This window comes from Pelophylax lessonae (genome assembly GCF_965119305.1).
Source record: "Pelophylax lessonae genome assembly, chromosome: 6".
Classification (NCBI taxonomy): Eukaryota; Metazoa; Chordata; class Amphibia; order Anura; family Ranidae; genus Pelophylax; species Pelophylax lessonae.
The window spans coordinates 25,058,047-25,077,149 of NC_138773.1; the positions used below are offsets into that span (position 1 = coordinate 25,058,047).

General features: G+C 44.2%; 1 protein-coding gene across 1 annotated transcript in view; it reads left to right on the forward strand.

The window, feature by feature from the left end:
* The window catches only part of LOC309558501 (up-regulator of cell proliferation-like), a gene marked incomplete at its 3' end in the record, with an annotated part of 167,010 nt that overhangs the window by 80,156 nt on the left and 67,751 nt on the right, over window positions 1-19,103 (forward strand). The window lies entirely within an intron of this gene.

Here is a 19,103-nt window from a genome sequence, read left to right on the forward strand (position 1 = left end):
TCAAAAGGCTTTGCTACTCTGCGTCACACACATCTGCTTTATTTAGCGACAACTTTGGGTCGCATAGCAGTGTGCGTCTTACAGGTGATTTTCACATCGCACAGTTGATAAAGCCTCAATGACAACTATGCATAAATTCAAATTCATCACAAAAAAAAATGATTATTTTTCTTAGAATTTCAGTAGCGCAGGGATGGTGTTACCCTCTTTTCATAAAGTGCAAATAAATAAAGTGCATACATTGCATAAATAATCCAAAACATCCAACTAAGCAAGAACAGAGTCCTTCAAAAGTCTTTGTTTATGTAGTTCCAGAGCAATACACAGTGCCTTTAATGATGCAAGGTCATTGGTGTCAGTTATAGGAACCACCGTACAATGTCACCACCACCAGCTCTGGCACTACATAAACAAAGACTTTTGAAGGACTCTGTTCTTGAAGAGAGCACCCCTGACCTAGTATTCATGGTGGCTTTGGCTACCATGAAGAACGGGGTTCTGCCAGGCCTTCTGGCTAGGCAGATCATGGAAACCCTATGTCCCCGTCAGGAGACTTGCCAACCAGTAATCCGCACAAGTTAGAATGTGGACAACTTGGCGGTCGTTGCGCAGACATTGCAGCATGTAATCGCTCATGTGTGCCAGGCTGCCCAGAGGCAACGAAAGGCTGCCCTCTGTGGAAGATGTATTGTTTGTGTCCTCTGTATACCTCCAGCCACGCACCAGTGATGGCCACGAGCTGGCCTGGGTGCCACCCTGCTGTGAACATGGTTCCTCCTCCTCCTCCTCATCCTCATCCATCATCCAGCAATTTTTCAAAAAGGTATACAAGTGGGATAGTAACGCTGAGAACGGCGCCATAGGAACTGTCCATGTTGGTGGAGTACTCGAAACAGCGCAACAAGGCACACAGGTCTCGCATGGAAGCCCAGTTATTGGGGAAGTGGTGCTGTTCTGCAGAGCGACTCACGCGTGTGTGCTGCAGCTGAACCTCCGCTATGGCCTGCTGCTGCTCGCACAGTCTTGCCAGCATGTGCAGAGTGGAGTTCCACCTTGTGGGCACGTCACATATGAGGCGGTGAGCGGGAAAGCCGAAGTTACGCTGCAGCGCTGACAGGCGAGCAGAAGCAGGGTAAGAACGCCGAAAGTGCGAACAGACGGCCCGCACTTTCTGCAGCAGCTCTGACATATCGGGGTAATTTTTAAGGAACCTCTGCACCACCAAATTCAGCACATGCGCCAGGCATGTGCGTCAAACCAGCTAGGGCCAGAGCTGCTATGAGATTTCGCCCATTATCGCACACCACCAGGCCGGGCTTGAGGCTCGCTGGCACCAACAACTCATCGGTCTGCTGTTCCATGCTCCTCCACAACTCCTGCGCGGTGTGGGATTTTTCACCCAAACAGGCAAGTTTTAAAACTGCCTGCTGTCGTTTACGCCTGGCTGTGCTGAAGTATGTGGCGAAGGTGTTACGCTGACTGGATGAGGAGGCGGTAGAGGATGAGGAAGAGGAGTAGGAGGAGTTAGGAACAGGAGGCAAACTGAAGCGCCCTGCAATCCTCGGCGGTGAAAGGAGATGCGCCAAACAAATTTAAAAGGTGTATCTCACACGTACCGATACAGACTATGCCGCAATTTAATTTTTTTCACCCCAAAAGTGTGTATATTGAATAGCGGAATAGAAAAAAGTATGTAAAACGGTGTACCTCACACGTACAAACACAGACTAGGCCCCGATTACAATTTTTTGTACCCTAAAGGGAGGATGAGGAAGAGGAGTAGGAGGAGTTCGGAACAGGAGGCAAACTGAAGTGCCCTGCAATCCTCGGCGGTGGAAGGAGATGCGCCAAACAAATTTAAAAGGTGTATCTCACACGTACCGATACAGACTATGCCGCAATTTAATTTTTTTCACCCCAAAAGTGTGTATATTGAATAGCGGAATAGAAAAAAGTATATAAAACGGTGTACCTCACACGTACAAACACAGACTAGGCCCCGATTACAATTTTTTGTACCCTAAAGGGAGGATGAGGAAGAGGAGTAGGAGGAGTTCGGAACAGGAGGCAAACTGAAGCGCCCTGCAATCCTCGGCGGTGGAAGGAGATGGGCCAAACAAATTTAAAAGGTGTATCTCACACGTACCGATACAGACTATGCCGCAATTCAATTTTTTTTACCCCAGAAGGGTGTATATTGAATAGCGGAATAGAAAAAAATTTATAAAAACAGTGTATCTCACACGTACAAACACAGACTAGGCCCCGATTACAATTTTTTGTACCCTAAAGGCAGGATGAGGAAGAGGAGTAGGAGGAGTTTCGGAACAGGAGGCAAACTGAAGCGCCCTGCAAGCCTCGGCAGTGGAAGATCCGCCCAAAAAATTTGAAAGGTGTATCTCACACGTACCGATACAGACTATGCCGCAATTTTATTTTTTTTACCCCAAAAGGGTGTATATTGAATAGCGGAATAGAAAAAGTATATAAAAAGGTGTTTCTCAGACGTACAAACACAGACTATGCCGCAATTTAATTTTTTTTACCCCAAAAGGGTGTAGATTGAATAGCGGAATAGAAAATAGTATATAAAAAGGTGTATCTCACACGTACAAACACAGACTAGGCCCCGATTACAATTTTTTGTACCCTAAAGGCAGGATGAGGATGAGGAAGAGGAGTAGGAGGAGTTCGGAACAGGAGGCAAACTGAAGCGCCCTGCAATCCTTGGCGGTGGAAGATGCGCCCAAAAAATTTGAAAGGTGTATCTCACACGTACCGTATGCCGCAATTTAATTTTTTTTACCCCAAAAGGGTGTTTATTAAATAGCGGGATAGAAAAACAGTATACAAATACAACGGGTGTATCTCACAGTCAAATATGCAAAGTATGCCGCAATTTAATTTTTTTCACCCCAAAAGGGTGTATATTGAATAGCGGAATAGAAAAAATTGTATAAAACGGTGTATCTCACACATACAAACACAGACTAGGCCCCGATTACAATTTTTTGTACCCTAAAGGCAGGATGGGAATGAGGAGTAGGAGGAATTCGGAACAGGAGGCAAACTGAAGCACCCTGCAATCCTCGGCAGTGGAAGATGCGCCCAAAAAATTTGAAAGGTGTATCTCACACGTACTGATACAGAATATGCCGCAATTTAATTATTTTTTACCCCAAAAGGGTGTAGATTGAATAGCGGAATAGAAAATAGTATATAAAAAGGTGTATCTCACACGTACAAACACAGACTAGGCCCCGATTACAATTTTTTGTACCCTAAAGGCAGGATGAGGATGAGGAAGAGGAGTAGGAGGAGTGTAACGCTCTGGTAGATTTTATATTGGACTGGATCTACAGCTGCAGAGTTCCACTCAGTAGTCTTGCAGAGATATGTCAAATCACCTGACTTAACTCTCTTGACTCATCATAGTGGTTCAGCCTGGTTCTTAATGCACATGCACAAACTCTCAGCAAGTAATGTTATAGGAGTGATAGGTACTAATGCAGGTAGCAGTGAATGATATACACTGGAATCAATAATATAGGTTCAGTGATGCAATTAGTAATTGGTAATGATTAGAGTTCTCAAGTGTTAGCAATCAGATACGTCAAAGCAGGTAGTAGGTAATAGTAGACAAGATGTACAAGAGCTAGCAATCTAGTTCAGCAATGCAGGTAATAGGTATTAGTAGGCAAGATGTACAAGAGCTAGCAATCAGGTTCAGCAATGCAGGTAATAGGTATTAGTAGGCAAGATGTACAAGAGCTAGCAATCAGGTTCAGCAGTACAGGTAATAGGTATCAGTAGGCAAGATGTACAAGAGCTAGCAATCTAGTTCAGCAATGCAGGTTATAGGTAGCAAGCGGTGTTGATAAGGAGGGGTCCCCTGTGGGGTACTTATCAATATCCAAGATGTGAGCAGCGGTTAGCAAAGGGTAGCGAAGCTCCGGTCGGTCCAGCAATGAGGTGCGGGTCACTGGAAGATTCGGCAGCGTTAGGTTAGGCATCTACTGTGAGCGGTTGCACGAACAATGTGTCCATGAAAACCGCTAGTTGAAATAGGCGCCCTCAGCGGCGCCCGATGATGACGTCACAGCGCTGTCAATCTTCACCACGCCCATATGCGTTCCACCTGACCGAGCGGTGGAACGCAACCCGGAAGAATGGAACCATGAAAGCTCTTAAAGTACCGAAGGGTCTTACAGTACCCCCCCCCCCCGTAGGGCCAGCTCCAGAAGGCCTACAAACCTGGTTTCTCAGGGTGTTTAATATGGAACCTTTGAGTGAGTCTAGATGCATGAACATCTGAGGCATCTAACCAAGTGTCATCTTGAGGACCATCATTTCTCCACCTTATTAAATATTGGAGTTTTCCTCTATGAATTCGAGAATCCAAAACATCTTGTACCTCATACTCTTCTCCTCCTTCCACTTGCACCGGAGGTGGAGGCAAGGTGGTAGATCTGGTTTCTTGACTTGGTATGTAGGGTTTTAGTAGAGATACATGGAATATGGGATGTATCTTTAAGTCTATCGGTAATGTAAGACGGACTGCAGATGTTCCAATGAGTTTCTCAATAGGAAAAGGTCCTAAAAATAAAGGTCCGAGTTTTTTGCTGGGGATTCGTAATCTCAAATTTTTTGTAGATAACCAGACAAGATCCCCAACTGTATATTGGGGAGAAGGTCTTCTACGGAGATCATAGTACCGTTTTTGTTGGCTGTGGGCATGAGAGATGGTGGTGTAAAGCAGATCCAGGGAGTCCTTTATTTGTGTGAGGTAGTCAGTGGCTACCGGATTACTAGAAGGTAGAATACGTGGAGGAAGAAGTGTGGGATGAAACCCATAATTAAGGAAGAAAGGACTTTGTTTAGTAGTACTATGTGTTGCGTTGTTACAGGCAAATTCTGCCAGAGGAAGAAGATCTACCCAATCATCTTGTAAGTAGGAGATATTACAACGCAGGTACTGTTCTATGCATTGGTTGACTCACTCAGTCTGTCCGTTAGTTTGTGGATGATATGGCGAAGTTAGTTTTCATTCAATACGTAGAATACGACATAGGGATTGCCAAAACTTTGAAATAAATTGTGAACCCCGGTCTGAAATAAGAGTCTTAGGGATCCCATGTAATTTGAATACATGTTTAACAAGTAATTCAGCTGTCTCCTTAGAGGAGGGTCAAAGCAGATAGTAGGTAATAGTAGACAAGATGTACAAGAGCTAGCAATCTAGTTCAGCAATGCAGGTAATAGGTAATAGTAGGCAAGATGTACAAGAGCTAGCAATCAGGTTCAGCAATGCAGGTAATAGGTATTAGTAGGCAAGATGTACAAGAGCTAGCAATCAGGTTCAGTAGTGCAGGTAATAGGTATCAGTAGGCAAGATGTACAAGAGCTAGCAATCTAGTTCAGCAATGCAGGTTATAGGTAGCAAGCGGTGTTGATAAGGAGGGGTCCCCTGTGGGGTACTTATCAATATCCAAGATGTGAGCAGCGGTTAGCAAAGGGTAGCGAAGCTCCGGTCGGTCCAGCAATGAGGTGCGGGTCACTGGAAGATTCGGCAGCGTTAGGTTAGGCATCTACTGTGAGCGGTTGCACGAACAATGTGTCCATGCAAACCGCTAGTTGAAATAGGCGCCCTCAGCGGCTCCTGATGATGACGTCACAGCGCTGTCAATCTTCACCACGCCCATATGCGCTCCACCTGACCGAGCGGTGGAACGCAACCCGGAAGAATGGAACCATGAAAGCTCTTAAAGTACCGAAGGGTCTTACAAGGAGTTCGGAACAGGAGGCAAACTGAAGCGCCCTGCAATCCTTGGCGGTGGAAGATGCGCCCAAAAAATTTGAAAGGTGTATCTCACACGTATCGATACAGACTATGCCGCAATTTAATTTTTTTCACCCCAAAAGGGTGTATATTGAATAGTGGAATAGAAAAAAGTATATAAAATTGGTGATTTTTCAATAGCACATGTGAACACAGCAGTGTCTTATGTTTTATGTCATGGCCAGCAGCAGGCTATGAAGGGAAAAAAAAGAAATTCCCCTTTAACTTTGTAATTTTTAAATAGCAGATTAGAACAGCAATCTGTAGTAAAATATAGCTGAACGCTGCACACAACAGACTGATAAAAATATATTTTTTTCTCCCTCCTCCTCAGTGGGCTCAAGTGAGGGCAAAAAGATTGTTCACTGCACCACCCCCGACACAGCAAAATCGATGTAGATCGCTAATGGACGATTGTTCTGTCCTGTGTCTCCTATCTGTCCCTGCCTACTCTCTCCAAGCCTGTCCCTAAAATGCTTAAATATCTTTCCCTGCTTACACTCTGACCTGTCCCTGCATTCTTTTTGGGCACAATGTTGTTTTTCCCTGTCTGTCCCTAATCAGCAGCAGCCAGCACCGTTATGTGTGCTCTCTCCCTACACTACAGCAGACTGACGCACCGCGCTGTGTCTCTCGAGCTTATAAAGACCTGGGTCACATGCTTCAGCTGGCCAATCATAGCCATGCCATTAGTAGGCATGGCTGGGATGGCTTCTAAGGCACATCAGTTAAACGCTTGTTGATTGGCTGTTGAAAGCCCGCATTACATACAAAACAGGAAATAAAATTACCGAACACGGATTTTAAACCCAAACATACAGTAAAGTTTTCGGGTCCGTGTCCGGGTAGCAAAAATCCAATTATCCGGTACGGACCCGAATAATACAGTCCGTGTTCGCTCAACACTAGTCTTCTGTACTTCTTTTTGACCTATATGCAAAGGGATCTAAACTGTCTGGTAATATACTTCTGATGTTTTTCAAAACCACCTCTCAAAGCACTTCATTAATACTCAAGTCAAAGCTATTAGCCTATAATTGTCCAAATTTTCCACAGTTGACTTTTTTGGAATTGGAATGATGACTGCTGATTTTAAACAGGACGGGACAACAGCCATAATTAACCACTTTAGCCCCGGAAGATTTTACCCCCTTCCTGACCAGGCCCTATTTTGCGATTCGGCACTGCGGGACTTTAACGGACAATTGCGCGGTCGTGCGACGCTGTACCCAAATTAAATTGTCCTTTTTTTCCCCACAAACAGAGCTTTCTTTTGGTGGGATTTGATCACCTGTGCAATTTTTACTTTTTGCGCTATAAACAAAAAAAGAGCAACAATTTTGAAAAAATAACAATATTTTTCACATTTTTTTATATGAAATTCCCCAAAAAAATGTAAAAATCCAAATTTTTTAACATTTTAGGCCAATTTGTTTTCTGCTACATATGTTTGGTAAAAAAAAATCGCAATAAGCGTGTTTTGATTGTTTTGCGCAAAAGTTATTGCTTTTACTAACTAAGGGAAAGATTTCTGTCATTTTTGGTGTAATAAGCGGCGATCTGTGATTTTTTTTTTGTGGGACTGCGACATTGCGGCGGACAGATCGGACCCCTAACTGACATTTTTTACACTTTTGGGGGGGACCAGTGACATAACTACAGTAATCAGTGCTATACATATGCACTGTTATTGTAAAAATGACACTGGCAGGGAAGGGGTTAACTTTATTGGTGATGCAGGGGTTAAGTGTGTCCCTAGGGGCGTGCTTCTAACTGTAAAGGGGTGTGGCTTGTGATGTAAGCACAGAGACATACAATCCTACATAGCAGGATCGTATGATCTCTGTTCTTACATCAGTGAGAATGACAGGCGGCTTTGTTTACATTAGCCGCCTGCCTTTCTCCCTCTCCTTGGGGAGATCGTGAGGGGCCGGCGGTCACACGCACGGACTTGTTAGGGAGCGAGTGGGGGTGGGAGCGCGCCTCCAGTGGCGCACGCTCGCCCCCTAGAGGCTCACAGACTAGCGACGTAGTCCTAGATCACTTTGCCTGTACGGGGCTGACCGCCGCAGTAAATAGTCGTGCGGTGGTCGGCAAGTGGTTAATGAACAATTAAAGATCTTAGAATAGACTCCAGCTGATTGATCAGCATTGGCCTTAACAACCCTCCCTGGGATTCCATCTGGACCTGATTATTATGCCTGGACAGCAGCTTCCATGGAAGAACCTATCTACCACTGTAACCAAAGCTCGGTACATGCCTGCAGTAGGGTTCACCCAGTGTCGCACGGGTACCCATGAAAAACACTGGGTCATCTGCCCCACCTGTCAAAACATCTGTTCCTTCACCCACAGCCTTGCTGTCCTCAATGCTAGTTGCTCCTGTTCAGACCCCTGGATGAGGTCAAGACTGCAATCATCCTCGACTTCAATGACCTGCTTGTGAGTATCGAGAACACCAGAGCCGCCACTTACCAGGAGCCCCCAGCCAAGATATTGTGGCTAACACTAAGGGACTCTCCTGGGGTGTGACCGACACTGGACCCAGGGTTCACCCTGTTCAACCAAGGTAGAGTCTCAGTTTTTTCTATCCATGAAGACCCTATTAGACGAGGTTCCACCAACACCAATACTGGACATATCCACCGTGGCTCCCCCAGACAGTACCAGCCTGCCTATCCTGGATTCTCCGGTACTGGCCCTTCTGCAACAACCTCTCTTGGATACTACTACACCGATGGAAGCACTGGCAACAGACAAGCAAGCTCAGTTTGTACTGCCAGTCACCAAGTGGAGTCTTCACCTCCTGCATGCCAAATCTAGCTATTCCTCGGGCACCTCCTCAACCCAAAATAGCACCAGTTGAAAGAACTGGCCACAAGTACAGCTGCCCAATAGATGCTTTACTGCTAGAAGACAAGATCTACTTTCGGGCCAGGTCAGGCCAGGATCACCAGGGTAGCCCATCTGCAGTGCTACTTTGATACCCATGTGTGGGAAAAGCACCGCTGTGTTTATCCTTACATGCCTAAGACTCTGTTCCTCCAATTAAAGGAAGAGCAGCCTGAAATCTATAGGCACACTATTTGGGAGAGACTTTACATCCCCGTAGTTTCAGGCAACCGAATGAACATATGGGAGGCAGAATTCCATCACCTTTACAAAGAATTTAGCATCGACCTAAACATTTACATGGACCGAGTGGAGGCCATTAAGCCTGGTCACCTCTACCCTACTGTCCACCATATCATAGGAAGCCACCCCACCATCGGGTGTGACCCATCCAGCTGCCTAATTCTGATTTATGTGTGAACTGCACTTTGCTCACTTTAATACAAGAGGGATTACCAGCAGATGGAAAGAGGTCCTGATTTCCCTATATAGATCTTTAGTTATTATTAGAGGGTTCAACAGCAAGTGGAAGGAGGGCTTGATTCCCCTACATACTGTAGATCTTTAGTTATCATTAGAGGGCTTATCAGCAAAAGAATAGAAGCCCTGATTCCCCTATATAGATCTTTAGTTATCACGAGAGGGGTCACTAGCAGGAAGGAGGAGGTCCTGATTCCTTTATATAGATCTTTATATCACTAGCGGTGTCACCAGCAAGGGGTCCTGATTCCTCTATATAGATCTTTGTCACTAAAGGGATCAGCAGCAGAAGGGAGGAGGTCCAGATCCCTCTATATAGAAATTTCATAACTAATTTTAGAAAGTATTATTTAACCACTTACCGACTGCCCGCCGTCATTATACGTCGGTCTTTGATGCTAAATACCGGGGTTATGGCAGCAGATAGCCGGGCAATCGGCTTTCAGATAAGGGTGGTCCCAGCGGCGGATTCGCTGCAGGATCATCCTTACAGTGCAGCGCAAGAGGTGCCCCCCCTCCCGCCGCATCCCAGTCATTTTCCCCGCTGCCAGGGGGGAAAACAATCTGGTCCACCCTCCTCACAGACAGGAAGTCAAGTGAGGGCAAGATGGCCCCCACTTGGCTCTATGGTCTTGGAGAACCGGAGCTACGTCAACGTCATTGTCTAGCAATTGGTTTAAAGGGCCGATTTTTTTTCCAGCTATTTTTTTTTTCTTTTTTAGTGAAGTTGTGAAATCTGAGTCTTTTTTGACCCCAGATCTCACAATAAAGAGGTCCTGTCATGCCTATTTCTATTACAAGGGATGTTTACATTCCTTGTAATAGAAATAAAAATGATACATTTTTTTTTTTTTTTAAAAACTAAAAAATAAAATAAATAGGAAAAAAAAAATTAAAGCACCCTGTCCCTGTTAGCTCGCTCGCTCACTGTGAGGTATCATAGTTAGCTCGCTCACTGTGAGGTATCATAGTTAGCTCGCTCACTGTGAGGTATCACAGTGATGATTAGAGCAAGAGCAATAATTTGAGCTCTAGACCTCCTCTGTAACTCTAAACTGGTAACCTGTAGAAATTTTTAAAGTGTCACCTATGGGGATTTTTAAGTACCAATATTTGTCGCCATTCCACAAGCGTGCGCAATTTTGAAGCATGACATGTTGGGTATCTATTTACTCGGCTTAATGTTATCTTTCACATTATAGAAAAAAAATTGGCTAACGTTTTACTGTTTTCTTATTTTTTTAATTAAAAAAAGTGAATTTTTTTCCAAAAGAATTGCGTTTGGAAGACCGCTGCCCAAATACGTTGTTCTAAAAAATATTGCAATGATCTCCGTTTTATTCTCTAGGGTCTCTGCTAAAAAAATATATATAATGTTTGGGGGTTCTAAGTAGTTTTCTAGCAAAAAAAAACTTGTAAACACCAATTGTCAAAAATAGGCCCGGTCTTAAAGTGGTTAACCAGTTCTGGACAGGAAGGATTTGCCCCTTAATGACCAGGCCATTTTTTGCAATTCTGCACTGCGTTACGTTAACGTAAAATTGCGCGGTCGTGGGACACTGTACCCAAATGAAATTGATGGGTTTTCTTTCCCACAAATAGAGTTTTCTTTTGGTGGTATTTGATCACCTCTGCGATTTTTACTTTTTGCGCTATAAACAAAAAAATAGCGACAATTCTCAAAATGAAAACAATATTTTTCACATTCTGCTATATAACATTCCCAAAAAAATAAATAAACATTTTTCATCCCTTTAAGCTAATTTGTATTCTGCTGCAAATGTTTGGTAAAAAATAGCAATAAGCATATTTTGATTGGTTTGCACCAAAGTTATCGCGTCTACAAACCAGGGGAAAGATTTATGTTATTTTTATTGATTTTTTTTTTTTTACTAGTAATAGCGGCGATCTGCAATTTTTAGCGGGTCTGCGACATTGCGGCAGACAGATCGGACCCCTAACTGACATTTTTTACACTTTTGGGGGGGACCAGTGACATTACTACAGTAATCAGTGCTAAAAATATGCACTGCTACTGTACTAATGGAACTTGCAGGGAAGGGTTTAACCTATGGGCGATCAATGGGTTAAGTGTGAGCCTAAGGGAGTGTTTTCTAACTGTATGGGGGATGGGCTTGTGAAATGATCATAGAGATCTGTGACCCTATATAGAAGGATCACAGGCGCTCTGTGATCATTCCAGGGAGAAAAAGGGTCAGCTGTGTTTACAACAGCTGACTTTCCCTCTCTCTCAGCAGGGAGCGACCGCGGGTGCCCGGCGGCAATCCCTGCTGCCTAGCGGGGGCAGGAGCGCGCTGCCTGCAGCGCACGCTCTCCCCCCAGCACCACACACGTGACCGACCTAGAGCTACATCGTTTTGCGCAGTCGAGCCAGCCTGCCGCAGTAAAACTGCGGCAGGTGATTGGCAAATGGTTAACTGATGTAGCTGGTGCCACTCAGCCACCCACTGCCCCGCACCTCCCACTGGCTGTGCCAGTATACACGCTGACAGGCTTACTGAAGGGAGACAGAGCCTGTCAGTAGCTGTGGGGGAATTCCCCCCTCCCTCTCCTCACTGAATTTTACACAGTGTGCAAGCGGCGCTCGCACAGGAAGCCACCCGCCCTACTCCCTCCTAAGCTTCCTCATTGGCAAGAGGAGAGAAGCCAGTTATCTATGGACTGCAGGAGCAGCAAAGGATCCTGGGACATGTAGTCCCCAGCACAGGCAGCCATACAAAAATCTCCTGGGGGGCAAACTTAACACCCCAGCATACCCCCAGGAGGAAAGAAGGGAAGGACACCAAGAGGCTTCCTGGGAGTGAGGAAGAGACCACACAGCGAGGGAAGAGCCCAGATGCAGGGGGAAGAAGTGCTGCCATCCAGGGTCGATGAGCCTGTTTCCTGCCTCAGATCTACAGCTGGTCACAGACATCCCACCAGAGAGAGAACCCTGGGTGTATCTCCAGGCGTGAGGCATTCCAGTTGTGAGGTAGCCTACCAGGGCATTTCCCTTAGGCCTTGATCGCAGGACTGGTGTGGGTGATGGTGTGGTGAGTGGGCACTTGCCCATCATACAGATACACAATGTCAATATTTTGTGTGGCCACCATTATTTTCCAGCAATGCCTTAACCCTCTTAGGCATGAAGTTCACCAGAGCTTCACAGGTTGCCACTGAAGTCCTCTTCCACTCCTCCATGATGACATCACGGAGCTGGTAGATGTTAGAGACCTTGCGCTCCTCCACCTTCCATTTGAGGTTACCCTACATATGCTCAATAGGGTTTAGGTCTGGGAACATGCTTGGCCAGTCCATCACCTTTACCCTCCGCTTCCTTAGCAAGGCAGTGGTTATCTTGGAGGTGTGTTTGGGGTCATTATCATGTTGGAATACTGCCCTGCAGCCCAGTTTACGAAGGGAGGGGATCATGCTCTGCTTCAGTATGTCACAGTACATGTTGGCATTCATGGTTCCCTCAATGAACTGTAGCTCCCCAGCACCGGCAGCACTCATGATGCCCCAGACCATGACACTCCCACCACCATGCTTGTCCGTTGGCAAGACACACTTGTCTTTGTACTCTTCACCTGGTTGCCGCCACACACGCTTGACAACATCTGAACCAAACAAGATTATTCTTGTCTCATCAGACCATAGGACATGGTTCCAGTAATGCATGTCCTTAGTCTGCTTGTCTTCAGCAAACTATTTGCGGCTTTCTTGTGCATCATCATCTTTAGAAGAGGCTTCCTTCTGGAAAGACAGCCATGCAGACCAATTTGATGCAGTGTGAGGCGTATGGTCTGAGCACTGACAGGCTGACCCCCACCCCTTCATCCTCTGCATCAATGCTGGCAGCACTCATATGTATATTTCCCAAAAGACAACCTCTGGATATGACGCTGAGCACATGCACTCAACTTCTTTGGTCGACCATGGCAAGGCCTGTTCTAAGTAGAACCTGTCCTGTTAAACCGCTGTATGGTCTTGGCCACCATGCTGCAGCTCAGTTTCAGGGTCTTGGCAATCTTCTTATAGCCTAGGCCATCTTTATGTAGAGCAACAATTCTTTTTTTCAGATCCTCAGAGTCATTTGCCATGAGGTGCCATGTTGAACTTCGAGTGACCAGTATGAGAGAGTGAGAGTGATGATACCAAATTTAACACACCTGCTCCATTCACACCTGAGACCTTGTAACACTAACGAGTCACATGACACCGGGGAGGGAAAATGGCTAATTGGTCCAATTTGTACATTTTCACATAGGGGTGTACTCACTTTTGTTGCCAGTGGTTTAGACATTAATGACTGTGTGAGTTATTTTGAGGGGACAGCAAATTTACACTGTTATACAAGCTGTACACTCACTACTTTACATTGTAGCAAAGTGTTATTTCTTCAGTGTTGTCACATGAAAAGATAGAATAAAATATTTACAAAAATGTGAGGGGTGTACTTACTTTTGTGAGATACTGTAAGTTGGTTGAATTGTGCTATTTGAAATTTGTACGTGACTTTGTGTTATACTGTTATATATCAGTTTTTTTCCTTTTTCTGATTTTTGTTTTTTGTTTGATGGTAAAAAGTCTTCCAGTAAACAAACTTTCTGGTTTACCCCAGTTTGTGTCTATTTACTATTGTGTCTGCAGTAACACTGTTTAGTAGGTGTGCCAGAGGGGCTGGAGCTGTTCCTGCGGTTGTAAGGCAGAGTACAGAACTGAATCTATTCAAGTGGTTTACTTTGGGGGTGGCGCTACACTGAAAGAGTTTATGATGTTTGGAATAAACTTCTAGCAGAGATACAGTATCCCAAAAAAGGGGGCAATCTAGATGGACTCCTTGGTCTTTTTTCTGCCTTCACTCTTCTATGTTGCTGTATATGGTGGTGAAATCTGTGCTTTGTTCTTATTCTGTGTATATGCACATACATTTTCTATGCCACAACCTTTGACCGCATATTTATCTTTTCAGACAGAAAAAAAAAATGAAAATACATAGTTGCTATACAGACTCAGTAGACTACAGAGACAAAATCAAATGTGCCTGAAGAACCAGCTTGCGTGACAGTAGATGATGAAATAAACCACTTCTGCTCTCACACCTGTTTACCCCTTATGGACCAGAGTCATAAGGGGTAAATAGGATTTTGGTACAAAGCATTGGAAAGTTATTTACAAATGAAGTAAACTGTTTTTTTTTTTTTTTCAATTTTGCGCTTTTTTTTAGTGTGATACATGTAAATGTATGTCAAAAGTGTGAAAATATCAATAAACAAAACAAACAAAAATGAAAAAAAAAAGTTTAGAAAAATATAATGTAGTGCTGCGTTGCCTTTCTCAAAGTGCAAAGTGATAAATACAATAAATAAATGAATGAGTGTGTGTTATCTTGTGTGTGCAAAGATGCAATAATTTACATAAATAATAGATACAAATATTGCACAAAAACACTAATTATATTGCATAATGTCCCAAAAAAAGTGATGAATAAGGTGCTACTAGTCCATAATAGTGTGAATAATAGTGATGCTATAAAGTGGTTTGTGGAGCTGAGTGTCTCCACTAATTAAGATTGTAGACCATAAAACAAAAAAAATCTAATAAAATTATATCCAACGTGCAAAGTATATCAGACATTGTTTAGTGTCCATATAATAAGTGGTCTATAAGTATAACACATCCAGTGGTCGCTTCACATTCATCTTTATCCTCAAGGTTGTGCTCCAAAAAGACCAATCGTGGTGTATCCAAATAATAGTATATATCAATCGGGCAAATTAGACCATGTATGTCCAAGCAAAGAAGCGTGCATCCAGTGAGCCTTTAGGTGCTGTATAGTGTTGAGCGAACACGGACTGTATTATTCGTGTTCGTACCGAATAATTGGATTTTTTGTACCCGAACACGGACACGGACACTTTACTGTATGTTCGGGTAAAAATCCGTGTTCGGTCGTTTTATTTCCGGGTTTTGCATGCTTTGGCGCTCTTTTCATGGCGGGCTTTCAACAGCCAATCAACAATCGTTTAACTGGTGTGCCTTAAGCCATCCCAGCCATGCCTGCAAATGTCTCAGTAGCTGTGATTGGCCGTCTGAAGCATGTGACCAAGTCTTTATAAGTTCGAGGCAGCCGCAGCGGCGTCATTATGCTGCTTAGATTCAGGGACAGAGCACACATCAACGTGCTGGCTGCTGATTAGGGAAAGATAGGCAGGAAAAAACCATTTGTGTCCGGATAGAATTGAGGGACAGGTCGGAGTGTTTAGGCAGGGCGAGTTGTAGGCATTTTAGGGATAGAGTCTGCTGAATTATATAGGGTCAGTGTCTTCTACAAACTACAATCGATATTGCTGTGTGGGGGGTGGGGTCTGCACTCAATCCTGATCTACGATCTCTTCTCAATCCTGTTAGGGACAGAGTCTGCTGAATTTTAGGGAAACTGTGTTCTACAAACTACAATCGATATTGCTGTGTGGTGTGGGATTGGAGATAGGCAGGTGTCAGTGATCCACATCCATTTTTCTGTGTGTGAGCTGCAGTGAACACAATCTTTTTGGGCTGCAGTGAACACAATCTTTTTGGGCTGCAGTGAACACAATCTTTTTGGGCTGCAGTGAACACAATCTTTTTGGGCTGCAGTGAACACAATCTTTTTGGGCTGCAGTGAACACAATCTTTTTGGGGTGCAGTGAACAAAATCTTTTTGGGGTGCAGTGAACACAATCCTTTTTGGTGTGCAGTGAACACAATCTTTGTGGGGTGCAGTGAACAAAATCCTTTGTGGGGTGCAGTGAACACAATCTTTTTGGGGTGCAGTGAACAAAATCCTTTTTGGGGTGCAGTGAACAACATCCTTTTTGGGGTGCAGTGAACACAATCTTTTTGGGGTGCAGTGAACAAAATCCTTTGTGGGGTGCAGTGAACACAATCTTTTTGGGGTGCAGTGAACACAATCTTTTTGGGGTGGAGTGAACAACATCCTTTTTGGGGTGCAGTGAACAAAATCCTTTTTGGGGTGCAGTGAACAAAATCATTTTTGGGGTGCAGTGAACACAATCTTTTTGGGGTGCAGTGAACACAATCTTTGTGGGGTGCAGTGAACACAATCTTTTTGGGGTGGAGTGAACAACATCCTTTTTGGGGTGCAGTGAACAACATCCTTTTTGGGGTGCAGTGAACACAATCTTTTTGGGGTGCAGTGAACACAATCTTTGTGGGGTACAGTGAACAGAATCTTTGTGGGGTGCAGTGAACACAATCTTTGGGGGGTACAGTGAACACAATCTTTGTGAGGTGCAGTGAACACAATCTTTGTGGGGTGCAGTGAACACAATCATTGTGGGGTGCAGTGAACTCAATCTTTGTGGGGTACAGTGAACACAATCTCATACTGAAGGTTTGAGGGTGCTGCCTGTTCCATACTCCCCCTACTCCTCATCTAGCCTTTTAGGGGTACAAACAATAGTAATTGGGGCCTAGTGTGGTTGTGTACGTGTGATATACATACACTTTTTTGGGATCATATTTTCTATTCCGCTATTTAATCAAAAACCTTTGGGGATCAGTTAAATTGGGGGATAGTCTGTGTTGGTACGTGTGAGAGAGATCCACCTTTCCAAGTTGTTGAGGTTCATCTCATACTTCTGAAGGTTTGAGGGTGCTGCCTGTTCCATACTCCCCCTACTCCTAGCCTTTTAGGGGTACAAACAATAGTAATTGGGGCCTAGTGTGGTTGTGTACGTGTGATATACATACACTTTTTTGGGATCATATTTTCTATTCCGCTATTTAATCAAAAACCTTTGGGGATCAGTTAAATTGGGGGATAGTCTGTGTTGGTACGTGTGAGAGAGATCCACCTTTCCAAGTTGTTGGGGTTCATCTCATACTTCTGAAGGTTTGAGGGTGCTGCCTGTTCCATACTCCCCCTACTCCTAGCCTTTTAGGGGTACAAACAATAGTAATTGGGGCCTAGTGTGGTTGTGTACGTGTGATATACATACACTTTTTTGGGATCATATTTTCTATTCCGCTATTTAATCAAAAACCTTTGGGGATCAGTTAAATTGGGGGATAGTCTGTGTTGGTACGTGTGAGAGAGATCCACCTTTCCAAGTTGTTGGGGTTCATCTCATACTTCTGAAGGTTTGAGGGTGCTGCCTGTTCCATACTCCCCCTACTCCTAGCCTTTTAGGGGTACAAACAATAGTAATTGGGGCCTAGTGTGGTTGTGTACGTGTGATATACATACACTTTTTTGGGATCATATTTTCTATTCCGCTATTTAATCAAAAACCTTTGGGGATCAGTTAAATTGGGGGATAGTCTGTGTTGGTACGTGTGAGAGAGATCCACCTTTCCAAGTTGTTGAGGTTCATCTCATACTTCTGAAGGTTTGAGGGTGCTGCCTGTTCCATACTCCCCCTACTCCTAGCCTTTTAGGGGTACAAACAATAGTAATTGGGGCCTAGTGTGGTTGTGTACGTGTGATATACATACACTTTTTTGGGATCATATTTTCTATTCCGCTATTTAATCAAAAACCTTTGGGGATCAGTTAAATTGGGGGATAGTCTGTGTTGGTACGTGTGAGAGAGATCCACCTTTCCAAGTTGTTGGGGTTCATCTCATACTTCTGAAGGTTTGAGGGTGCTGCCTGTTCCATACCCCCCCTACTCCTCATCTAGCCTTTTAGGGGTACAAACAATAGTAATTGGGGCCTAGTGTGGTTGTGTACGTGCGAGATACATACACTTTTTTTGATCATATTTCCTATTCCGCTATTCAATAAAAACCTTTGAGGATCAATTGAATTGCGGGATAGTCTGTGTCGGTACGTGTGAGAGAGATCCACCTTTCCAAGTTGTTGGGGTTCATCTCATACTTCTGAAGGTTTGAGGGTGCTGCCTGTTCCATACTCCCCCTACTCCTAGCCTTTTAGGGGTACAAACAATAGTAATTGGGGCCTAGTGTGGTTGTGTACGTGTGATATACATACACTTTTTTGGGATCATATTTTCTATTCCGCTATTTAATCAAAAACCTTTGGGGATCAGTTAAATTGGGGGATAGTCTGTGTTGGTACGTGTGAGAGAGATCCACCTTTCCAAGTTGTTGAGGTTCATCTCATACTTCTGAAGGTTTGAGGGTGCTGCCTGTTCCATACTCCCCCTACTCCTAGCCTTTTAGGGGTACAAACAATAGTAATTGGGGCCTAGTGTGGTTGTGTACGTGTGATATACATACACTTTTTTGGGATCATATTTTCTATTCCGCTATTTAATCAAAAACCTTTGGGGATCAGTTAAATTGGGGGATAGTCTGTGTTGGTACGTGTGAGAGAGATCCACCTTTCCAAGTTGTTGGGGTTCATCTCATACTTCTGAAGGTTTGAGGGTGCTGCCTGTTCCATACTCCCCCTACTCCTAGCCTTTTAGGGGTACAAACAATAGTAATTGGGGCCTAGTGTGGTTGTGTACGTGTGATATACATACACTTTTTTGGGATCATATTTTCTATTCCGCTATTTAATCAAAAACCTTTGGGGATCAGTTAAATTGGGGGATAGTCTGTGTTGGTACGTGTGAGAGAGATCCACCTTTCCAAGTTGTTGGGGTTCATCTCATACTTCTGAAGGTTTGAGGGTGCTGCCTGTTCCATACCCCCCCTACTCCTCATCTAGCCTTTTAGGGGTACAAACAATAGTAATTGGGGCCTAGTGTGGTTGTGTACGTGCGAGATACATACACTTTTTTTGATCATATTTCCTATTCCGCTATTCAATAAAAACCTTTGAGGATCAATTGAATTGCGGGATAGTCTGTGTCGGTACGTGTGAGAGAGATCCACCTTTCCAAGTTGTTGGGGTTCATCTCATACTTCTGAAGGT